This window comes from Hibiscus syriacus, unplaced genomic scaffold (assembly GCF_006381635.1).
Source record: "Hibiscus syriacus cultivar Baekdansim isolate YM2019G1 unplaced genomic scaffold, ASM638163v2 tig00112259_pilon, whole genome shotgun sequence".
In the NCBI taxonomy this organism is placed as follows: Eukaryota; Viridiplantae; Streptophyta; class Magnoliopsida; order Malvales; family Malvaceae; genus Hibiscus; species Hibiscus syriacus.
Window position 1 is genome coordinate 400,541 of NW_024063287.1, and position 7,385 is coordinate 407,925.

The 7,385-nt window shown below is 36.9% G+C and overlaps 2 pseudogenes; one reads left to right on the forward strand and one right to left on the reverse strand.

Annotated features, from left to right (window-relative positions):
* The first annotated feature begins 702 nt into the window (after positions 1-702).
* Positions 703-2,961, forward strand: LOC120176874 (annotated as a pseudogene).
* A 468-nt stretch (positions 2,962-3,429) lies between these two features.
* Positions 3,430-6,465, reverse strand: LOC120176847 (annotated as a pseudogene).
* Between the last annotated feature and the right edge of the window lie 920 nt (positions 6,466-7,385).

A 7,385-nucleotide genomic window follows, 5' to 3' on the forward strand; every position in this document is an offset into this window, starting at 1 on the left:
CTCTATATATATAAACATTACTTATATAATTATTTTTGGGTCGAGTATAATATTTCCACCATAAACCTGAACTCCTCTCAACCTGGCTCTATCATTCAAAAAAAAGCTAATTTGACTTGCCTAAATTAAAAAAAAACTTAATCATATAAGGTCATGTCGTATCAAAACCCGTCAGGTTTGGGTCAAATATCTATCTCTAATTTCAATCCATCGTGCTAAACAATAACATATACATTATTATATGCTACATGACGAATTTATTAAAATTTTAAGATATAAAAAATAAATTATCAATATAAAATATAAAAAATATCTAAGTGAAAATAAAAATTTAAAATTATCCGAAGTAATTACCGTCCTCATTAACCCTCTTCCATCCGTGATGCTAACATTTTTTTTTGTTGTAAGAGAAAATCCACATCAACATTCTAGCGAATATAGTTAATGTCGTTAACTATTTAGATTAATTAATGATATTATAAAAATATAGGGATTGAATAATGTAAAAGTTAAGTGTAGGATAAAATTACAAATTTGATTATAGTAAATGGACCAATGACCTTCATATAACTAAATATTTTGGACTTCCAAAAGTATCCCCAAAGCTTCAAGATAATTACAAGTCGAGCATTTTTATCAGTTTCATATGTTTTATTAGCTCCGTCGACTATATAAAAACTAAGCTATACATTCGCCGAAATAATGGAATCCCCTGCCGGGTCTGTCTCCGATTCCGGCAACATGCCGCACAAAGTTATTGCAGTTGCCGCCGGTGAAGCTCATACTTTGGCTCTCTCCGGTAAACAAAAAGAAAAAGCTTTCGTTTATTATTTCCCTTCTTCCCCGATCTATATATAGTGATAAGAATTTTTAAAATGGGGGGATTTTAATAATGTATTTTAAAATGATTGGAAAATTGCAGGTGATGGGTACGTGTATTCATGGGGCAGAGGAATGTTTGGACGACTTGGGACTGGTTCAGAATCCGACGAACTGTTCCCGGTTCGGGTCAAGTTCCAGGACTCGGAGCTTAAGTCCATAGCTATCGCTGCTGGCGCTTATCACAATCTTGCTCTTGCAGGTTCATTATATTCTTGGGTTTTATGCAGTCTTGTTTTTTTTATTGGAATAGTCTTTTTGATGTTTGTTAAAATGCCACACTGAATGCCCACTGTTTGTAGTTGATCTAAATTTTATTTCGTTGACGCCTATCTATGGATGACAGATTCTGGATCAGTTTGGTCATGGGGTTATAATACATGTATCCTTTTTACAGTGGAATTTGTCGTAAGATTTGTTTTTGAAGCTGCATCACTATCATCTACTTTATGTGCTCTCATTTTTGGTGTATACCTTGACTGCCATATGGATGGCCAACTTGGTATGCACGGGGAGAATTCTTTGGCACCTCAATTGATGGAGCGGTTCCTCGAATTGGGCTCCCCTGGTCAATCAAAAGCTGAGTTAGAGTTAGACTCAGAGAGAAAGAGTAAAACATCGTTGAAGGTATGACTCGAGTTATTTGTTGTTGGAATTCAAATGATATGTTCTACATTCTTCTCATCGTTTGTTCTACCATAGATTTGTGCAGTGAAAGCTGGAGGGATGATGTCTCTCGCTATAGATAATCTTGGAGCCCTTTGGATGTGGGGCAATTGTCCACAGGAGAATAGCAATGGGGATGGAAGCTTGACATTTGAGAGTTGTTTTACTCCGATTCCTGTTTGGGATTTCCATGGCCATACTGTTGTTAAGGTTGCTTGTGGAAATGAGCATGTTGTAGCTTTAGTCAGTGCTGGAGAAAAGCATAAAGATGATGATCTCGTAAGCTACACTTGGGGTGGCAATGGCCATGGTCAGTTAGGCTTAGGAGATACAGAGAACAGGGTCCGGCCTGAAATGATTGGAACATTTAACCAGGACTTTCAATGGACGGTTTACGAGGTAGCATGTGGTGCCTTCCACACAGCTTTGCTTACTCACAAAAAGAGACCTAGTGACACAGTTGAGAGTATGTGTTGGACATTTGGCCTTGGGGACAGAGGGCAACTTGGGCATGGAACCACTCAAACTGCGTTGGTTCCTGAACCTGTGAAAGAGTTACCACAGCCTATATATCTTGTTTCTGTTGACTGTGGATTGTTCCACACTAGTGTTGTTTCATCAGCTGGAGAAGTGTGGTCTTGGGGAATGGAAAAGGGTTTAGGGCTATGCCCTGATGCTAGCTTTACTGGAACAGATTCGGGAGATGCGATCTCCCCTGCGGATATCGGGTGATGGACTGCATGGACCTAAATTTAATGATCCTGTTCAAGTATCTTGTGGAGCTGCACATACTGTTCTTGTTGCACATGATGGATACAAGCTATGGTCCTGGGGCAGGGGAAGGAGTGGGGTTCTTGGAAATGGCAAAACCGTTGACTGCTTCACCCCTTCAGTTGTGCTATGGCCCCCACTGATCGAGGATTTCAAACAAGAAGAGCTGAACCAGCCAGATAAAACTGTAGATAAGAAGGGTTCTGATGGAGACTCAGAGATGGAGAAGACGTTATCTTTGGCCATGGAAGAGATGAAACTCCTGCAATCGAAACTTTCCACCATGGAACGTTATGCAAGCATGCTTCACAGTTCAATCTTCGGTAAACCTTTCGAAGAGCGAGATATCCCGAATTCATTGCAAAGCTCAGGCACTTTTGATATTGCAAGGGAATGGGAAAGAATGTTGGAGTCGGCAGATCGTAGCAAGCTTGTTAGGATGGAAATGTTCTATCGAAACATGCTCGCGGGTGTGAAGGATAAGATGATGAAGAAAAGGATCCAGGAGATAATAAAGGAGTATCTTCCTTCTTCAACGCAAGGAAAATAGCATGGTAACATCGTAATGAAACAACAGAAACACAAGTACATTTAGCATTGTTTTTACTGTGATAAGCTTTCCCTATTTCAGATACAAATTACTACTTTTATTTGCTCGTCTTTTACGAGAAGGATTGTATATACTGTAGTCATGAATTATACTTACCATGTTTGTTTCTGGTCATAAATCGCACTTGTACTGTTCTTAGACATATCAATGCACTAAATCATTTGATATTGTAAAGGTTTTGGCAATGTTTATTCATGGTTGAATGCCTTTGATATAGTAGTAATAAGATCGATATTTTATTGGCTTTGCTTATACTTGATCAAGAATGTTTATACATCTTTCACTCCTACACAGGATAGATTGTGTATTCCATTTGTTTTCTTAGAGTCCTTGTTTCATACATCAATAATGGAGTTTAACTTCCCGAGCGGGAAAAAGCTTCTCACCGTATGCATCGATTGATAATCTCGCTCGTGAAGTTTAAAAACTTCGCTCACGGTGGATTAGGTAGTTTCTCCTGTTAGTTTCTTTTAATATGCCAAATGCATCTGCATTTATGAAGCATGAGAAGCTTGTGAAGAAGTTTGAGTTTGATTTTTATTCTTTGGGTACCCAACATCCATGTAGCCCATATGGTAGACCATAAGGCAGCTTTGCTCTTGCAATTTCTTCAAATGTTGATCCATCTAACAATAAAGCATACCCACTTCCATTTTTCTCACTAATCAAGGAGATTACAACACCATCATCTTCCTCCGTCGTCCCCGGCCGAGCCACGAAGAATGGCTCAGACGGCACAACTCCCTCATCATGCCAATTCTTGGCCGCCTTCTTTACTAAATCAATCTGCCACAGCATAAACAAATCAACTTTAGCACATCATTTTTGTGCATGTTAGTCACCATCATCATCACCACAATTGTAAATTACCTTGGTGAGGGTATTAGGGAAATGACATGGGCGTTTGGCTCCACAAGCATAAGCATATCTGTATTTTTTGCCCAAATTTGCAGGGTTGATGCTGCACATATCCATGCCTCTGCCATGCTCATTTGGCTCCAATGCCGATTCCAACTTCCCATAGGGACTCCCATCCAATGGAATTGTGAATCTTCCCACCCTGTTAATCAAATTAATTGTAAATCATGCATGCATGCATGCATGCAATATGTCTGTGTGTATGTCTTGGAGCTTACCTTGCATCTGGTAATATGTCATCATTTCCATTGAAAGACCGTAGATTTTGAAGCCTAAGCCGATCAAGAATGGTGGCATCGGCATTGTGTTCGCAACAATCGGCGATAATGGCAGTCACCCGACTGTCTTCGTCTTCCTCTTCATACGCGTTGATGAAATGAAACGTAACGAATAATGGAACTTCCACACTCGCCACCTTCAAAAGTATTTTCAAGAATGAACAAAACGAAATATAGCAGAAAGAAAATCGAATTCGAAATGGGAATTCACTTACTATTTTTCCACTAGCTTTACACATAACATGGAGGAAAGCTTTAGATTCAGGATGCCACTCGAATTTGTACAATGGAGTCGGTTCCGCTCTGAGTAAGTTTTGTGCACAGTATCTCAATGGCATCTCGGGCACGACAACATAATGTTCGGTCACCGGAAACGAATGGACCCAACCGGGAGCCGGTCCAGTCCGACAGTTAACCCTTCCAATCAACTTTCTTTCATTGGTCCCTGGTTCCATTCTCACCACCAAGTAGCCAGGGTTCACTAAATCAGGCAACAACGTCAAGAACTCGGTATCGGTCACTATCGGATGAGCCGAGTGTATCAATCCCCCAAAGCTATCACTATATTCGAACCTCCCCAGTGTTTCCAAGCTGTCGGGGTCGATAACTAGCGACCCTTTTTGAGTTTCTGTAAGACAAACGACTCGCCCATCTCCGAGCTTGACTACTCCGGTGTTGGCGTTATCGGTTAAAGAAGCACCGGAGAAGAGCTTCGCAATGTCCCCAACGTAGGCCATGAAGTTCTCGTACTTAGGAACTTCTGAGAATTCTCTGAAGCAAATCCTCTTGTTTTTCCTTGCAGCCTTGTAGGCTTCGGACTCGATTTGTCGGTGACCGGCGATCAAGCGACCATTCTCGAAGTGGAGTTTGACTAGTGTTGCGTAGCCGTCAAATAGGTGACGGAAGTTGTAATCTTCTATATGCCATAGACCTGGGCCATTTCGCAGGTACGTCCCTTTCTGCATGTCATTAGGGTAAAATTAATTAATTATTTTAATCAATAATCACCATATAAAATATACACTTGATATATGTTTATAAATCTCTTGTATATAAAATATTAGTATATTATCAGGATCTTATGACATGTACTCCATAGTTTATACATAGTTTACATATAAAACGATGACCATGGATCCAATGTTTACATAAATTATTTTAAATTAATATAGACAGAAGAAAGTTGAGACTAAATTGTAAGAAGTTACAAAGTTCAATGACTTAAATATTGTTGTATCTCTTCTTCTTTGAATGACCCAAAAAAAAAGGAAAAAGACAAAGGACAAAGTACCTGTGATTTTCAGTGTTGATCAAAGATGAAATTATATAAAGTTGTAATTTTTTTGGGATAAATTGCAAATTTTTTTACTGGAATTTCTTTTTACTCTTATTTTAATAATTAGAGTTTAATTTTTTTAATTTACTCACTAATTTTTATTTGTTTTTATTTTGGCCACTCTATCGTTAAAAATTTAACAATATTATTACTAAATATATTTATTTTTTAAAAAATCATGAAAAATCCCCAAAATTTATTTTTCTATGAAAAGCCCTTAATTTCAAATTTCATTTGATTTCTCAATGATAAAACATTTTCTTTCAAATCCCAATAGTGAAGAGGTGGAGAAGGAGAAAGTGAGTCATAATAGAGTGATATGAGACGATTAGATGAGTTTATTAATATTTTGAGTGGTCGAAAAAGACAACAAAGAATGATAGTTGTAGTGCTAAAGTGAGATATTGATGAAATTATAAAATTTTCATTCTTGGAGGGAGAAGATAAAATAAAAAAAAAGATGGCATGAATATCATGTCAACAAAATTGATCCAAATCAGCACATACAACTGTCATGTCTTCATTTTATTTCTGATTTAACACCCGAGGACCAAAATAAGAACCAATCAAAATTTTAGTGAATCAATAAAAATATTAAATTTTGATAACCAAAATAAAAGGATGAAAAAAGTTGAATGGTGATATTTGTAATTTTTTAAAGAACAATGAAAAATCAATGTAAATTATAATTTTTTTTTCTGACGTACGTACCAGCCACGAAGGTATTTCTCCTTGCACAACTAGCTCTCCTTCCCACCGTTCTTGCCTGACACTCGTCCATGCAGTGTGGTGGTTCCGATCGTGGCGACCGACGGTTTCTTCATCCAAAGACGGAACGATCACCGGCCGCAACGGACTCACTACACCGGCGATCGCTACCCGTCTCCTAGTAAAACCAGCCTTGTTCCCCAAGAAAACTCCATCATTTCATGATTGGTATGATCGAAATCCAACATGGTGGGTGAAAAATGGTGCCTGCAAACACCTGAAAGTGACAGGTAATCCATGCGAGAGAGACGAAGAAGAGGCCAGATGTATGCAGCTGAAAACAATACTAATAAGGACAAGCTACGATTGTTGTTGATTAATGGCGTAAATGACAATTGGTATTTATAGAACAGCCTGGGGAGAGAAAAAGTTTAATATTTGGAATCTTGATTAGTGGAATTCCTTTGCACTATAAGACACAAGGTTTAATCTCTTAACTTTTATGATATAATTTAAGTATATTTTATTAATTTATACCCTTATAATGAATTCAATAAAATATTACATGTTATTAAGAATTTAATAAGGTGTTATATATGTCCTAACTAGCTGATAATGTATAGACTTATACACTCTCAGTATATTAAGAATTAATTTTAAGGATTAATATTTGATATTTTTGTAATAATGTAAACACGATAATAACGAAGGTAAAACAATCGTAAAATAAAAAATATTAAGATTAAACGTGGAAGTACTCTTTCGAGAAAAAATCAGGGGCAAATGAGATGAAAATTCATCAAGTCAAAAATGAATACAAGAAGATTTGTGACGAAGGTGATTTAAGATTTAATCGACTTACTTCTAAACCCTAAACCTAGTATTTATTTATAAAAACAAATTTCTTATTCATGAAGGAAATATACATATAAAGAAATTTACTCGAACTAAGTTTCTTATTCTTCATCAGCGTGTAAAGGAAAAAGTATAATTTTACACGGATTGAATTTCACCGTAGATCTCTATTTTAAGTGAGTAATCTTGGACCTCATAAAAAAGAATTTGAGACACACAACTCTAACAATATCGATGTTATATATATTCTTATGTACTGATCTGTTAGTGAATAAAACGATGACATGTTATTAAAAATAAAGTAAATTTAATTTAATTTTTAACATTTTTGATGACATGTTATCATCTTATTTATTAACAGTAC